This window comes from Motacilla alba, chromosome 13, assembly GCF_015832195.1.
Source record: "Motacilla alba alba isolate MOTALB_02 chromosome 13, Motacilla_alba_V1.0_pri, whole genome shotgun sequence".
Classification (NCBI taxonomy): Eukaryota; Metazoa; Chordata; class Aves; order Passeriformes; family Motacillidae; genus Motacilla; species Motacilla alba.
This window is the reverse complement of record NC_052028.1, coordinates 3,962,135-3,980,303: the sequence shown is the minus strand read 5'-3', so window position 1 is coordinate 3,980,303 and position 18,169 is coordinate 3,962,135. Positions and strand designations below refer to the sequence as shown.

Genomic DNA, 18,169 nt, shown 5'->3' with positions numbered 1-18,169 from the left:
GGTTGGGGCTTCCCTGTCAGCGAGGTGTCCCTCCACCCCCTCGCAGCGCCTGCTCAGCTGCCACACTGCTCGGGGCTGCTCGCGGCTGTCTGACAGCGCTGCACGCTCCCGCACACTGAAGCCTGTCAGGTCTCAGTAAATATTAATTGCGCCTTTTTTTTTCTTTTTTTTTTTCTTTTTTTTTTTTTTTTTAAGGCAGAAGGGAGTAATTTCATTACATTAGGGCATCCAATCCATTATGAGCTTTTACCGTCATGTCACTGAAACAATTTCATTAAGCTAAAGGCCTGTAAATCATTGGAGGTCACTGGGCTGCCCTCCGTGACCTCACAGAATGCCGTTTTTTCTTTTACTGGAAGTTGGAGTCCTCTGTCCTGACAGTACTAAATCTTCAGGCTTTATCTACCCAAGAGCTGTGAGAGTGCATAGGGAATATACCAATTCCAAATTAGACTCAACTAATCTAATTTTATAGTCTTTTTATTATTCTAAGCACCAAATGTCTGTGGTGGTTCGATGCCTCTCTGCATTGTTACTGGTCCCATCTGGTAGCCCTTTCTATTGAAAGATTTCTGACTAAATACAGATTCTGTCTAACTGCATCAGGGAGAGCAATCCAGTGACAAAAAGCATTATACACATGTACACTTAAAACACTATTTTGCTTCAAAACATGTAATTTAATATTTGGGTGGCGGAGTTCTCTCATTTGTCTCCCTGTATGCGCATGATTTAAATGTATTTTGCAATACATGTGGATACAGCAAGACAGCTACATCTGTCTCCTCTGCTTAAAAGAATTAAAGTTGTAATTTAAAATTCAGTGATTACATTTTCTGACATCTGATCCCTTAAATTTTACACTTAAAGAAATAAAATTACATATCCAGTCACATGCAAGTAAAATATCTGCATTTCATGAAAAAATAGATACAAGATTCTGACTATCTGTTACTGCCCTTTGCCAGCATAAACTTTGGTTTTGGTGAGGCAGAGAGCTTTTGTACTATGTGGGTAAAGTATCTTGAATAAAGATACACTGCAGTTTTTGATATTTATGAAATATATATATATATATATATATATATATATATATATATATATATATATATATATATATATAATATATGCAACTATAGGAAATATATTACACCTATGTATAGCATGGTTGTATAGTTTCACCAGCTACTTTCCAATTATTCGCTGTATGTAATTTTTGGTCTAAATAGACATTTGCAGCTATTTTCTCATTATACAACAATAAAGAACAAAAGGGCAAATACAATCTTTATGAACCCCTCTAAAGACTGAGTTTGATCTGCTAACATTGAACATCCTGGACATGTACATCTTTGACAACCATGGGACACTTACCCTTTGTGATGCAGTCTGTATCAATGAACATTGTATTTTTTATGAGTTGAAGTACAGGAAAACCCACTCGCACTCTAAGATCTACTAAAAACCTTAGGAACCATAAAGCCCCAACTAAGGTTTCTCATAGCATTTACTAACTTTGGAGAACTTTGTGAATTTGGCAAAACTTCAGCAATGTCTCCAATACTGGCAGACAGTGGGATGTACAATCCTCCAAAAGGGATTTTTCTGTGTGTAGGAGTTCATGAACAGCATATATACATTTCTGGATAAATGTATACATACATATTTATGTTCTCTCTGTTTCTCTGACCATCTGTGAAAGATCCTAAAACCTCTCTTTTTCTGACTGCTGAGAAGACTTGTCCTGATATCCCTGTTTAATTGACAAAAATTTGTGGCTCCAACAGAAGGGATGGTGCATTTTGAAGAGGAATAAACTTCACATGAGTTAAATACAGTGCTGTCTGCATGATTAAGTACTTTACACTTAGCTTTATTAAGCAGAAGGTTGGCAGATATTAACATGATGAGAAGAATGGAGCCTCAACTTGAGAATCACCTCTCCCTCTCCTTTTACAGGAAGTACTAGATATTGCATGATTTTTATTGGAGTTATACTATGATATTGATTTTTCTGCCAAATACACTAAAATAAGCAAATAAACCCACAGTGTGTTACTCTCAAAGCCTTCTGATTAAAGGGATTCCTTGGTGGGTATTGTATTTTAAAAAAAAAACTACTACTCTCCTAGATTGATTTTTGTTGAAAAAGCGTAATGACCATTTTAATCATATTTCCACAGGTCCAGTCATGCCACTGCCAACAACCAGGTTTAGTCTGTGTGATCGATGCACGGGATCACAGCAAGGGAAACCTCTCAATGCTCAGAAGACACACACTTAGCAGGGCTATCAGTAAATAGGGAACATATTCATTAGTGATACATCCCGATTCTGTGGCCCATAACCAATTCTTCACAGTCTCTGGGGTGAAACTCGCATGTTTAATGCTCCTCTGTCACAGAGCTCATGTCTCCTGGTATCTATCACCCCAACACATTTACATCTGCATTGAAACATGAGAATTTCTTCTCAAAAGGAAAAGAACTGCTAGTTGTCTTGAAATTAGATTTTAAGACCCTCTGCCTCCCTATTTATTTCTCTGTGTGTAAAGATGGAAATCCTATTTCTGTGCAACTGTACAGCGCCCTGGTGAGCCGTTCAGCCAAGACTAGAAATTTGAGAGTTTAAATCTACATGTCTTCCTTCCAAGACAAAGTGATAAGTTTAAAGTTTTGGGAAAAGTTTAAGTCTTAAAGAAAGCCAAGGTGTTCAGCACATCTTTTATGAAGACAAAACAAACCCCCTGTGATGTGGACTAGCAGCCAGCTCACACACTCAGTGTGGGGAGGCTGTGCCTGTAGCTCCTCGAGGGGACAAACAGACATCCCTAACATTTGTTGAGAAGAACATCTTACTTGAATAAACTTAACCATATGCAGAGAAGATAAAATTTCAGCTTAAAAAAAAAAAAAGGAAAAAGAACCCAATATTTCAGAACAGGTGGAACCTGCATTTCCCGGAGGAACATTGTGACACCACTCTCATCTCTCCATCCCTGCATCCTGAGCAGAGCTCTCAGGCACACGGAGCACAGGTCAGCTACCCGAGACACACCTCACCTGCTCCAGGCTTACAGGGGAATTTTTAAAAATGGTCTTGGGCTGCAGAAGCCTTGGTTCAGATTTAAATGGCACCTCTATTTGTCAGCACTCATAGCCTTTCTAAAACATCTTTTCCTCAAATGGGCTGCAAATGGGTTGTTATGCACAGTAGTGGTGCAACATGCTGGTGCTAAAAGGTCAGACAACACAAACTCGGATTTAAGAGGCAATTTTAAAAATACATGGACAAAATCACTTTTCATACCTTCATTTACTCTGCCTTTTGAAGGAATACAGCACTGGGCAGACTTGATCTAAACCTACCAAGTGACTTGAGTGCTTCTGACCAAAAAATGTCCTCACAGAGAAATACTGAGCTGCTGAAGGATGAATGAAACCACAGTAACTGAGCTGTGGGACACTTTCAAAATTTGCTGAGTTACATAGCTAGCTAGCTTTGATTTGGGCCGAAGCGTTTGGGTCAAATGCTGAATCTCTCATGCATTAGACACAAAGCAGTGAAGCTGAGCAGACCCAGACCCTGGAGTTGAGCTGGGCGATGTTGTCAGAGCAGGTCAGCTGAGAACCCCGGCTGGGACAGCCAGCAGCTCCCCTGGGATTGAATTATCCACCCTGACCCCACCCCGGAGGCTCCAGGGATCCCAGATCTCCGTGACAGGCAATTAGCAACCAGACAATGCCCAGAGAGAAAGACAGCAATACCAGAGACCTCGGAGAACAGAGCAAAGCACTCAAGCAAGGAAAATATTGAATGGGCAAATGGGATTTAGCTGGAGTGTGACACAGACAAATGCTTATAAACAATCCAAGAATTTCTAAAAGTCTTGGGAGGAAAAGACATCTTTCATGTGGCAGAGCTGTAATACATAAAGCCACATGTATTACTGTAAATTGGCTCTAATGTGGACTCAATAACTACTCTCAGTTTTTATTGAAAAGCGGAAAATTATGTGAGTACATTATCTGCAACCGATGGATAAAACTTAAAATTGATGTTTTAAAGCAAAAAAAAACTTAGGACATAAATCACCTTTCTAAGAAATGAGAAATAACACTGCATCCTCACAGATTTATATCACAGGAGAATCTATGGCTTGGCTAAAATACCACTTCAAATGTTTAAAACACTTTTTTCCTGACAGAGTGTAACTCTGGCTTATCCATTTAGACTGGTGCATTATCTATCATAAATAAGAGTTAAATTTCAAATACTATTTAAAAAGAATAGGGTTTTGCAAGGTTAATATTCTTTTGCCATTTGAAATAATCCTTTAAATACCAGGCCTTGAAGGTGTTGATCACAACAATAAGGAATATTTAATTTTCAAATGCATTTGAGAGATAAAAATCCCCAGCAACAAAGCTGATAAAATTTTATCATGTTACTAGTTTTAAGATTTTTTTTAAAACACAGAATTATTCCAAAACATAAAATAATTGAATTAATGCAGGGTGAAATCTACCAAAACTGTAATAATCTATTTTTAATTAACATTAAAATATTTCTGTTCAAAACCCTACATTTGTATTACTAGCAAGATTTCTTCACAGCACACCTACTATATAAGAGATTTCAGCATTTTTTCTGCAATTTGCCACACATTCACAAAGAAGAGGCCCTTCAAGCATCAACGTTTAGCAATAATGGACTTCAAAACCTGTGTTCTGTACTTTATGCAGTAAGGCATTTTTTTCTATTTTCAAACACTACCAAGGCCACTGCAGAGCTCAAGTGATAATCTATTTTTTAATTATACTGTGACAGTAGTTAAATTACTATAACCCCTTTCTATATTTTGCCAAAAATCTAGTTAAATATTTAAATAAAAGCCAGTATTAATGACTACTGTAATATATACTATTCAAATTTCTTTCTCATATTTCACATTTAGCATAAAAAACCAGTGTTATACTAGTTGCATATTTAAGGTTTACTATTACTGAGAGAAAATTACTGTTATAGCTTGTATCTACACTTGCAGATAAAAAATAGGCAGGTGCCATTTCCTCATTGAGGAAAGCCTTGCATTTTTAACCAGATGTATCCATGTTAGGGAATTGTATCATCTAAATATTTAAAGGAATTTCAATCGTGATTTCACAGGAAGGTAAATGCACTGTAAATTATTACAGAATGACTTTTAGAAATAATTCATTTTGCTAATCATATCTTCAAAAGAACCTCTGTTTGGACAACATTTTCCCTTTCTATTTCCTTTTTTGTTTTGTTACTAATACAGACTTGCTGGTTCTATGTCATCCCTTTCCTGTAAAGTTTGCACTCTAGTATTTAAGTTCTTCCATAATCTGTAAGAATTAGAAAGACAGTCTAAAACATTTATTGCCCTTATGTAACTTCAAGAATATTAAAATATCTAAGGAAAGTGACACCAACACATCTATTTAAAATTTCTCACATACCAAACTAAAGTCCTTATCCTTGTATGAATTGATGAGGAAGCCCCAATAAATGGGGAAAGATGGTGCTTTGGGATAATGTTAAATTCAATTAAATTGAAATAATGTGAAGTTCTTTCAAAGTAGATTTAATGCATTTTTCCCTTTTAATTTTTACTCTTTATTCTTCACTGAAATCACTGTATAAGAGCTTGCTTAAATTAGAAAATATAAAAGATTGATACAGCTGTTGTGATCAAGCTGCAATCTCACTCTGAGATTTTTACAAGTGTTTCAAAATTCCCATTTCTTTTTGGTTCCCAAGGATGCAGTTTTGCCAAAAGCTGTGGCTGAGGCTTTGTGGAAAAACAGCTCATCTGCCTGAGATAATTGGGCAGAGTCATATTCTCTGTCTTCACTTTTCATACCCAACCTGTGCTGCCAGGTTGTTTAATTCAAGGAGGGAGGAATATCTAACTTGAAGGGGAAGAATTGCTTATGAATAATTATTCTGCAGACTATTTAAAATTACTAAGTATTTACTCTGAGTGTTTGTACTACATTAACTCACAAATCAAAATGCTGCTGTCACAAAATAACCAAAATATCAGCTCAAAGCAAAACTTGAGTGACAAACAAACATGGAGACTCCTCCTGCTACAAGGACAAATATACACAAACAAAGATTTCCTTTCAATATCAGGTGCTTTAGAACATTTTTTTTTTCTTTTTTTAACTCTCTCTGGTTGCTGATGTAACAAATAGTGCATACCAAGCACAGAAATGGCTGTCTCCATAGCAATTGGGGCAGGTTTTGCTGTTTCCCTAGTTACTCTTGACTGATAACCATCTGTTGTTCTCCTCTGCCACAGCCCCAAAGGGGAAAAGGGGAAGAAAAGAGAAAGATAAAATGGGTGTTTGAGAAAATGAAAGTTACTTACCGTGTTGTTCTTTACAGTTTTAGAAGGTTTGCACTTATTTAAATTTTTATTTATTCTTATGTTCAGTTGACAAGTGTCAAACACCACACGTAAAGGAAAGTTCTAGTCCAGAATGTTACTAACTGACCTTATTAATCAGAAATCATACCAGGGAATCAGATTAGGAATATTAATAGGAAATCACATAATTAGGGACAGTATTATGAAACTGGAAAATCCGAAAGCGAGGCATAGAAAAAATACGCAGTTGTTAAAATGAAATAAGGAGTAGACAACTGCCACGTGCAAAGAGCTCGGGGCAGAGGACGTGCAGGTGGTTCCATCTCCCCAGCTGCTGCAGGTGGAGCAGGAACTGTGCCTTCCACCCCTGAGCTCTGCTCACCTGGGGCTGTTGTTCCACCACAGCCTGAGCCCCCTGCTCTCGGGTGTTTCTGCCAGGGAAGGGGGCACAGCACGGGGAGGCTGCAGGCTCCGGCTGCCCGTGCCCCACCCCGAGCCCAGGATGGCAGCAGCACTGAAGCCCACCCAGAATCTGTGCCCTGTGAGCAAGGCCAGTGCTAACACAGGCTCCTGCACCATCGCGGCATCACTTCTGTGGAGCTAACAGCACAGAAGTCACACTCATTCCCAAGGCAAAACAAACAAACCCCAGAGGGGAGCTGTTACCGCCCATCAGTGCAGCAGCATCAGCTGGGATTGGGGTTTTCTCCTAAAAACCATTCTGTGCTGCAACAGATTCATTACAGAACCAAAACTTTTTAAAAAAAACCCAAAATGCTCCATCCCTTCCTATTAAAAAGTGTATCATTGTCAAAGACAGACAAAATTTGTTGGCATTTTTTAAATGGGCTCAGTAGGACAGAGGGCTACAAGAAACTCTCCAGTGTGTGACACAACAAGGCAGGGCTGGTGCTCTTCTGGTTCCTAGCTGCAGAGCTGGACAGATGCTCTGGACATGGGTGACATCCTGCTGCCCTGGGGACACCACTGCAGGTTGAGCTGGCCCTGCCCGTGAGCCCAGCCCGTGCCAGCGGCACAGAGCTCACCGCGAGATTGTTTAACAGAGACACGCAGCAAAAAGCCTGTTAATTCCGGTGGTGTTCCTTGCTGACACATTTTTATGTCTAAAAACCTACAAAACTCAGGTTTGAGAGGAAAATGAAGGCTCTCCTGCCTTTGAGAAGCTTGGACTTGACCAGCAAACATGAAAATGTGTGGAGCACGGAGGCTGTGGCAGAGGGCGAGTGCAGAGCAGGGAAGGTGAACATGCCCAGGGCAAGGCCCTGAAGTGCCTGGTTTTTTTACATGGTTAGGGGGATGACAGAGCAAAAGGAAATCTGGACATTCAATCTCCAGACATCTGTCCCCTCTGAAATCCCATATCACATTAGATTAGTGCTACCACCCGCAGTCACACTCGGGATATGTTCTTTTAGCTCTCAGGACAAGAATTAGGAGGAAGCAATACCAAACCACCAAATATTGGGAGTATATGGCAGAGTGTCTGCCGTGTCTGCCTTGCTGCACAGCTGGTAAATTTGGGCAAAACAGTTGATTTTTTTGTTTTGTTTTGGGTTTTTTTCGTTTGTTTGATTGGTGGTTTTTTGTTTTTGTTTTGTTTTGTGGGGTTTTTTGTTTGTTTGTTTTGTTTTGGTAACTTTTTTCCTTTTGTAATTGGAAAATTACAACTAAAAACTTATGGATACTATCCAATTAACAGCTTGCAGTTATAAATGGTACTTTCTTAGTATAACACACCAATAAGTTTTCAGTCAAAGCCTGTCTTATCAGACTGTTTTTAAAAAAACAAAAATGACCAGTTAAAGCTGGAGAAGGAATCACAGTTCTAAATATCTTCACATCCCATTTTGGACTGGGGGATTTTTCTCAACATGTTCCTACTCAGTTCCTCCACCAACTCCCACAGCCACTGGAGAACAGTTAACAAATCATGTATTTCAAGATGCTGCATTAATTTTAAATCCTCCTGGTAGGGATTTCCAGCCCTGACCATGCTTAACACAGGCTCAGAAGCTTTTCTAAGGGCTTCCAAATCAGACCATTTCATCTTTAACACAGCTGTGGGTTCTATTTTAGGATGAATAAGTGACATCTTCAGATGAAAAGCAGGGTTGGAAGGTGTGAGTCCAGGATTTTGCATTGTTTTGCCCTTTTCCTTATATACTGATCAGGCAACAGCAGCTTGCTTTTGAGACATGGAATTTATCCCCTTCTAGTAATTTCTGTTGTGAAATCAGCCACTGACAAACTAACCAACAACAAAAAAAAGTGTTTTGAATTATTTTAAGACAAAGAGGCATTAGGCTTAGTTCCAGTTCTGTGCTGTTCACTGATGACCTGCCTGGGTGTTATCAGAGGTTTTGTTTTTAACACAAAAATGCTTCTAATGGCATGCAGCTCCAAATCCTGACTCCTAAGCCTTTCTCTGCTCTGCTGGTTGATTTCTCAGGCCAGCTGAGGAAGAGCAGCAGCCACAAGTACCCCACATAACTACAACCCTGCGCTGTTGCCCTCTTACTGATGCAAAACAGGGCTGGCAATGGCTGTAAAAACCACTGAAATTTGTTGTCCAGTTGTTGCTTCAATGCATATGCAAAGCCCCGATCCTTGATTTTAAGTCTTTATATTTGTCATTTCTTAGCATCACATCCCATTTTGCAAGTCAGAGCTGTGGCTGACTTGTAATCAGTTCTAGATAAGATTAGGGGTGAGTTTAGATGAATTGGTGCTAAGGGTGAGAGAGACACATGGGAATCCAGCCTGAACCTCACGAGCCTTTAAGGCACTTACATCAAACTTCATTCTCACTACTCAAGGCAATGAATTCAAGTTCCCCATCCAGAGTCCCACTGGAATAACTTTTACAGTCTGTATACCCCAGCGCCCCAAATCTGCTTGTTCTGCACGATTTCAAACAAATAAGTTAACCCAATACTTGGTTTGGGTGACTGCATTACCTGCTTATGCTACAAAAACTGTAATGAAAGGGTGAAATCTTGCTGTGTGCTTTTATATGCTGATTTATATTTGTACTAAGTTTACAAAAATAGTACTCTGCACTTTCTGAGCACTCTGTGTGCTTATGTAAGTAATTTAGGTAGTTACATATACATGTATTTATATATGAGTAAGCAAATAACACTTCCCTTAGATAAAGAGGAGTGGCAAAGGGTTCCAATAAGCACTAAAATCTGCTATCCTGTCACATAAAAGTCCTGGGCAGGCCAACCTGCACCTAATTCCTCATTATCTCCATTTCTGAGGTCCACTCATAGACATGGAGTGTTTGTTGGGCAGTTGGACATGAACTTGTAGACCTATTCTTCTTCCCTGAGTAGCTGTCCATATCCAAATCAATCACCTGTGATGTATTTCTGAAGTTGTCACACCAGCTCTGCCTCTGTGACTTGTGTTCCCTTCTGCCACCACATTCCTTTGTCCACACCAGGTCTAAAACCCTTCCCAAACTCACCTATTCTGTCAGTGAAACACCTGCACCTAAAAAATTAAGGCCTAAAACATTTAAAAAAGAACTAACTAGAACAAGAAGTGGTTGGAAAGATAACCAGTTTCTAGAACAAAAAAAAAAAAAAAAGACGAAATCTTTAAGAAAAGTAAAATAAAGCTCAAAAAATATTGTAAGAACCAAAATAAGTAAGTTACCTGATAAATTAAATGGGAATCAAAATCAATGTTCTTCTTGGTTATCTAGGAACTTAGAAATTACATCAGCTTTTAAATACTTTAGGAATTATATCAGTTTTTAAAAACTTTAGAAAATGCTCTGGAATTAACACCAAACTGGATCACAGTTGACAAAAACAGCCATTTTGCTTTCCTGTTTTCAAGGCAGCCAAATTCACATCATCTGTGAAATGTTTGTCACCCGAGGTAAGGACAGCAATCCATCCTGCAGATTGCTGTTTACAAGCACTTTGCAACAAATGTTCTATTTGAGCACCCATATGAACCACAAGCACCCAATATGTTTGGATGACTACATTCAGTTTTTGTTAGCAGATCTTCAACTTCCCAAACAATGTTTTACCAAATCAATGTGGCACTGCCACGTATCCTTGAGGAACATGGCACGGAGCATATGTGACAGCACTTGTGCATATTCACCAGGGAGTTTCTTTCCACCTACATGTAACCATAGGTCTGCTTCTTTTGATTCATAAAAACAAATGGCATCCATCTATTTTTGGCATTTACGGGATGGCTGTAGCATTTGAGTCCCCTACCCTTTAATATATTTATTCCTCCTCCCCAGAGCTGTCAGTAACACCATGAGGTTTTACAAAATTTCAGGAACTGAATTCATCTCTTCCAGTTCCACTAACCGACATAATTTCCAAATTAGAATGTTCTTCTCTAGCCTTGGGACAGGTATAATGCTAATATACATGAGAGAAATGGATAAGTTTTGTTGATTGTAATCTGTTTTTATGTGTTTTACCCCATATCTAATTGATAACCAGTGATAACCTTAATGAAATAATATCCTCACAAGAACCAACTGCTTTCACATCAGAATGCATGGGCTTTGCCTTTTTTTAAATAGACAAAAAACAAGAGATGCTGCAGTGAGGTAGCAAAATCATAAAGAAAGGCTTCATAAAATCAAGCCTGCTCCCCCAGAACAATGCCTGGGAAAGTTTATCTGACTTTCTCTCTGACCAGACTGTCAGCATCCACATGCAGGAGGGAAAGTTTATATCAAAAGGGCTGAACACAGTGCAAGAGATCATTACTGATGTTATTATTGCCAGAAAGTGCCTTTACAAAGATGTATAACAGCACTGGTGTTTTACTGGGCTGCAGTGCCTGAAAGGAAAAGTCATCAAATCCCTACTGGTATATCCTCACATAAGCTTAATCCTTGGGGAGAGCTGAAAAGCAGGCTGCAGGTGCTGAGGTCTTCCAGCTTTCCTAGTGGATTGCCAGTCTCCTGGAGGGATAAACTGCTGGGCAAGGAGTGACTCGACCTGGGAGCTGAAACATCACAGTGCAGAGACCCAAGCACCAAGGGACAACCATAATCTCCAGAACACACACATTGCAAGAGCAGGAGGATGGGTCACCTCCAAAGGGATTTATTCCATCTTGCAGGAGATTTGAGTGACTTAAAACTCTGTACTTTATCTATAAATGCAGGACTTGTAATGAATGTTAAGTGTGAAAGAATTATTTCATCAAAAACTGGTAACACCAGCATCCTGAGATAACTGCATGCCCAATTTAAAAACAAAAATATGGATAGAAGATGGCTTACTGTAAGACATATGGTTAGTATTATTAAATAATTTTTGCACTTCTGATATCAACAGAAAATAGTTTAGAGGCAGGTTTATGTACAGAATTTCCTAGAAGTTACAGACTTCAATATTTTTCTCCACAAATTTTACTTTTAATTTTTTTTCAAAGAAAAGTATTTCCTTTTGAAATCATTAAAACAACCTTCAAGTAATCCCAGACATTGTGATTTCTTAAATATAAATGCTTACATTCTGAAATGTTCATTCACATTTACTCACTAGTCACTGAATAAAGATTCTACAAGTCTTACAAATTCGAAGCCACTATCAAAGAACCTTAAAAATTAACTTATCCAGATGAATTTGAAATTTCCGTGCTAGGTGGTGCATATTTTATTAGTATTTTTTCCTGATATTAGTCCATAAATACATTCATAAAGAGACATCTGCTTCCTCTGCCAGTGGTGTTGTGACAAAGAAGATGCCACAAGCAGGAAAACTTGGCGTCCCAGGTAGGACCAGGCAGCAAGTTTGGATCACAAGATCACACCAGCTACCTCACCTGACCTTCAGACAAAACCTCAAAACCCTCATTCATTCTGAGACGTGCCAGCACTGAAATCAAACGGCCAGAAAAAAGCCCTATCCCAATTTTTTTTTCCATTTTTGCAATCAAAGCAACAATTTTTTTTTGTAAGTAGGTAAAGAGGATACCTGAACAATTGGCTTCACAGGACATTTCTCCCATCCTTCTCAGTCACTGTCCTGAGAGTGCTGCTTGTTGCCCAACTTATTGTGAAGGGCTGGCTGCTCCCCCCGCCTGAACATTAACCCTTAATTATGTTCTCAGCTGCTCCTCAGGAAGGGAGGGCACCAGATCTCTGGAAAGCAGCGAGGGCTGCAGGCAGAGAGCTAAAAACCAAACTAAAAATCCACCCCCAACAACAACCCCCTGCTCAAATGCTTCAGATAATTCTAAGTCCCTCTTACTCAGTGAATTATTTCAGGCAAACCACTTGACCTCTTTGCCGCAGTCATCTTCCCTCTAAGACTGGGTTTAAAAGCAGGACCTAATCAATAGCTGTTGCTGCATATGACCCGAGTTTAAGCATACAAATTAAATACTAAATAAAGTAGGTTCAAGGGTGACACTCACATATAAGGCTACTGCAGGGTCATACAAAAAAAAGGGGAAAAAAGTCAATCTCATTTCTAAAGCTAATTTTCACACCAGAAAGCTCAATTTCCCACCCCATGCCACAAAATGCCATTTTTTAATGTGTATGAGACAGTCCTGTTCTGCTGCCCTGAGAGGCAGGCTGCATGCTTAAGCTGGGTTCATGGAAATGCAGCAAGAACTGCTTATGGGCATCTTAATGTAAATCATTTGCCTTAAGATTTCTTGTGCACCACATCACAGTTTTATACAGCCCATTATCTCTTTAAATGAGTTAAATTCTAGGGTTTGGAGATTTGGTTTTGGGTTGGGGCTTTTCTGAGGGTTTTTTTTGAAAAGCACCACTCTATATATTCTAGCATTAAGGTATCAGGGCTGCTGTATAAGCAACTTGTGATTGACAGGACATTGATGCAGAATTTATACACAGAAATAATATTGATTGTTCATTCATGAAACTCTGCTATTCCTCCAAATAAACAATTCCAAAACCCTTGCTTTCCCTAGTCAAACAAGAGCAAGGAAGAAGAATCCTAAGTGTGAAAATGCACCTTGGACAAGCTGTGTATGCACATTACCACAGTGCTACTGTGCTGCTCAATGAGTTGGAAAAATAACTCCAAAAAGAGCTTTAAAAAAACCCACAAAAGACTGGAGCAGAGGTTACTTCCTCATGAAGATGGAATTCTCTCATTTGTTTCTTTGACATTTACGGGACTACCAAAGGGTAAACAAAAGCAAAATTAGATCCCACAGGCCTTTGGTAGGAAAAAAAAAAGAGTAGAGGGAAATGATATTCAGCAGCAGAAATCAGCTGTACAAATGAGACCATCATCTCACAGCCTTTTCCACTGCTGCTGTCTCCACTCCCCCTGTGTCATCTGGTCTTAAACAAAAGGGGTTTTATTCTTGCCTACCTCAAAGCTATTATACTAAAGCCATTCTCAGATTTGCACCTAGATAATCAACTTTATTTCTATTAATCTCATAACAGATATCTGAGTGCCTGAGAATTCCCTCTGTGCTTTACTCAGATTTAGATCCTTATTTTACCCAGGGAGAAAACACTGCAGATCCAACCAAAAACACTGGTGGGTTTTTTTGAATAAAATTAAGATCCTCCATAGGATTTTCTTAATATCCATGTAGGATTTACATGACCTGAGCTTCTTTTGAGGAAATTTTCAAGTCATGCAGCAATTGAGCTGCTTAAAAGAACTGTGTAACATCCCTTGCTGTACAAACACAGAGAGCATATGTTCATATAAAAACAATTTGTGATGAAAAAACTCTACACTACAGCTATACCATGACAGTTTAATATTTTTCTTTCAAGGCATATCAATTTTGTATTGAATTGAATTGCAGGTGGCTTTGTTTTTCTACACTTTATCTCATGGAGCCACCCAACTGCAGGATAGCGAAGTCATGGAGCAGACTGAATCACTGAATGAGGAATGTAATCATTCCCTTCTGGGCTCTAAATGTGGCAAGAAGCTGCACAGGCTTGTTTGAAATAGGCAGCTCTGCTCTCACACAGAAAGCTGCAGCTGAGTTGAGGGCTTGGGTCAGGAAAAAAGCTGCAGCCGAGGTAAGAGTTGGGGTCAAAAGCAGGGAGACATCCATCTCATTTTGTGGTCAAGGAAGAGTGGTGCAGGAAATCTGGTCCCCCAATCAATTACTGAAATTAATTTTTGAGCCTAAGTCATTGCCTTCTGGGAAAACAAGGATCCATTTACTCACCTGTTTTGCATAGTGTTTGCACCACTTTTTAAAATGAAGTTAGATTAAAAAGAATAATTGTGTTACCCAGAGAAAGTGATGCACTATTAATTAAGAACTCAAGAGGTTTTATTCATACAATTACACCTTGGCTTGGGTCGGAAAGGACCTTAAAGATCACCGAGATCCATCTCCCCTGCCATGGGCAGGGACACCTTAAAAAGCACAGCAAATCAGGCACATTGTTACCTCTTCACAAAACCAAGTATCAGAATTTAATCCCAGCGAAATGGAAAAACAACTGGAGACCCCAGAAACCCAGTGTCTCTGCCTTGAAAGCCAAACAGCTAGTGGCTCTTCAGAACAGCTTCTGAGCAGGAGATCAGCACTCCTGCAGACCATCTCCTTTGGGAGATCCCCATGGGCACAGAACTGCTGCTGCCAGGCATTCCCAGCACAGCCTGGCACCTCCAGGGACCCAGCAGGCTCTGCCCAAACCCACCCCCAAACTCCTTTTTGTGGCCAGTAACAGGCATTTGTCACACTGACCAAAGAGCTGAAGCCAAACACAGGGGGAGAGCAAAGAAGAGTGGGAAAAAAAAGAAAACTCAAGCTGTGGTTTTAACTTCGTCCAGCTGGGAAGGTCAAGTGGAAAAGGCAAACTTTGTTCTGCTGGTGGACAGTATTTACAGCCCCCCTTTCTCCATGGAGTCTGCACTGAAATGATATTGCTGTGCTGTTTTGGCTAGAGACTGCACATGCTGACCCCGCCGTGGCCAGCACAGCACCAGAATAATTTCATACAAAAGGTTTGCATTAAATGTAATGAAGCAAATGACAAAATCAATAAACCTGGAATGGTGTGGCTATCATAAAAATGATGTAAATTCAGAGTTCACTCTGGTTATGAAGCTATTTATATTCATAATTAAAACCAGTACTATCTCTTTTTTTTAGAATAAAACTTCCTTTTGACAATCATAGATGAATGCTACAGGAAATCTTCAACAAATGTATTCAAAATTAAGGCATGGCACAAAGACAGCATAAATTACACAAAGATAAACTGTAGGCATAGGTTAGCCTAAACACGTACGTAATAAAGAAAATTTGATTTTCATACTTTTTCAACTGATGTCACATCCCATTTTAATCAAGTTTTATATCAAAAGGACAGTAAGGATACCACATAGCCTGTTTTTAAATCAAGGTATTTTCTGGAGTTTGTTTCTGTCAGAGAGACTCTTGTAAGTCTATTGAAAAAGAAAAGAGCCAAATCTGCTCTTCATTACTCCTCATACAAAGGCAGTGCTGCAGCAATGGGTGCTGCATCAGAATGTATCTGTGCTTCATTAGGATAAAAGAATACAACTCCAGAAAGCAGCGAGCAGAGCTCAGTGAAATAAGTAAGCAGATAAGTAATCTCTGGAAATAGCAATAGTCACCCTGACTTTTTGTAGCAAATTTCAAAATCCAGATAACGGGTCCCATTCAGGATTAGGGATGAGGTTTTCTTTTATCAAACTCTGGACCTGGAGCTTGTGATCTTGTTTAAAAAATTCCACCCATGTCCCATTTAGGTAAGTGAGCTATATACAATTTAAACCTCCAGACTCCCAGATTCCACCTAATCAAAGAGAAATTGTAAAAGTGACCATCAAGCCTGAGGTTCTGAACACAAAGGCTGGGCTTTTTCAGTCTCCAGTGCAAAGGATTCCCATCCCTGTGCCAGTTGTGTTGTGTTCCTGAGGGGACATAGCACACCCCTGTCACTCCTCAGACCCCACCAATGGCCACTGACAGAGCTCATTGCTGATGGCTGCAGAAGGAGCCCCTCTCAGGCTGGAGAAGGCAATAAATTAGGCAAGACATAAAGCATAGTGAAGATCAGAAGAGAATCTGAAGTAGATGGAAAGGATGACTTAGGCCTGTGTGGGATGTACTTCATCTTCCTTGTCATCAGCATTAGGACTTTACCGTATAAACAATTAAAGTGCAGGCATTCAATAATGCTTGAGATGTATTTCCAGAAAAGGAGAAAACAATTGGTATTGATGTTTGCCTTACTTCTACAAGAAATACTCAAAAATCTGTGGTTTGTCCAAAAATTAATACTAAAACCAATATATACTGCCGTGGATATCCAGGATAGAGAAATTGGGTATATCAGAATTATGAATAACCTTATCATGGAGGTAGTCAGCTCCAATTAGTTCAGTAAAATGAAAATTTAAAAAATATTAAATGCCACCAAACATACATCCTCCACTACTAAATACTATTGGCTTATGTACTTCTATTTTATAAGTAGAACACACTCAAGAGATATTTCAGCTTTTTATGTATCTGACATTTTACTCTGGGGGAAGCAACCTTTATACTGAGGAAATCTGTTCCTCAGGAGTGATGGTTCAGCTTTTAATAAGTTGTCAGTGACAGATCCCTTGTGGCCAGTTGAGCCCACAACTACAGACATCCATGAAAACAAACACTTCCTGAAATGCAAGTGGACAAGAGAACAGAGCAGACATCCACCCTACTTATTGCAGATGTTTTCATTTAAAACATAGAAAAAAATAAATCAGCGGCACATTTTCGGTCTGTGCAATCAATCTCACATGAAGTCCAAGTCACAGTTTAGCACATTCAACAGATTTAAGATCGTGCTGTGCTGGTTTGTCCACCTGGTGTTTCAGTTATTAGCAAGAGACAAGAGAAAGGGGATTACATAAACCCAAATGTCTTTAAAAAGTACAAGTAGGGACTGATCACACTACCAAATACGGCACAGGTTTAAACACTTCATGGAATGGTTTTGGGGTGACCAGTGTTTATCAGGTGTGCTGCAGGCTTTGCAGGGTGTCAGCCTGCACATGTCTGTTCCACTGCTCCCTGAGGCCATACATGGGGCCATCCCAGGCTGTTAGGGAATAATGCAAGCAGCAGCATTCCCACTAACAGCTCCTGTCCTTAAACACAGCAACGTCCTGCAGGCTGGACCAAACCCTCCAGAGGCCCACGTGAACCCCAGGATCACAGAGCCATAGCACAGTTTGGGAAGGGACTAAAGCTCATCCCACCCCACCCCTGCCATGGTAGGAACACCTTCCACTGTCCCTGGCTGCTCCAAGCTCCAGTGTCCAGCCTGGCCTGGGACACTGCCAGGGATCCAGGGGCAGCCACAGCTGCTCTGGGTGACCTGTGCCAGGGCTTCCCCACCCTCACAGGGAAGAATCTCTTCCTAATATCCAACCTAAACCTGCTCTCTGTCAGTTTAAAGCCATTCCCCATTGTCCTATCACTTCATGCCCATGTAAAACACTCCCTAAAGGGCTAACACTGATGCCAAGCATTTACAAAAATACACTATCAAGAGTGAAACTGGCTCACTCCCTAGCAACATCACTGCTGAACTGGTATCTCTTAGCATCAGTGCACATTGCAAAATCCTATGAAACTTTCTTCCCAAGAAGGAAATTCTGAATAATGACTATTCCTTATGATGTCAAAAGAGACACACAGAAGTTTCAGGGCTGTAAAAACACTTAACCCCCCCAGTATTTTATGGGAATACCAATAAACTGCCAG

General features: G+C 39.8%; 1 protein-coding gene across 3 annotated transcripts in view; it reads right to left on the bottom strand.

Annotated features, from left to right (window-relative positions):
* The window catches only part of SLIT3 (slit guidance ligand 3), a 475,720-nt gene that overhangs the window by 210,954 nt on the left and 246,597 nt on the right, over nucleotides 1–18,169 (bottom strand). The gene's annotated exons all lie outside the window — the stretch shown is intronic.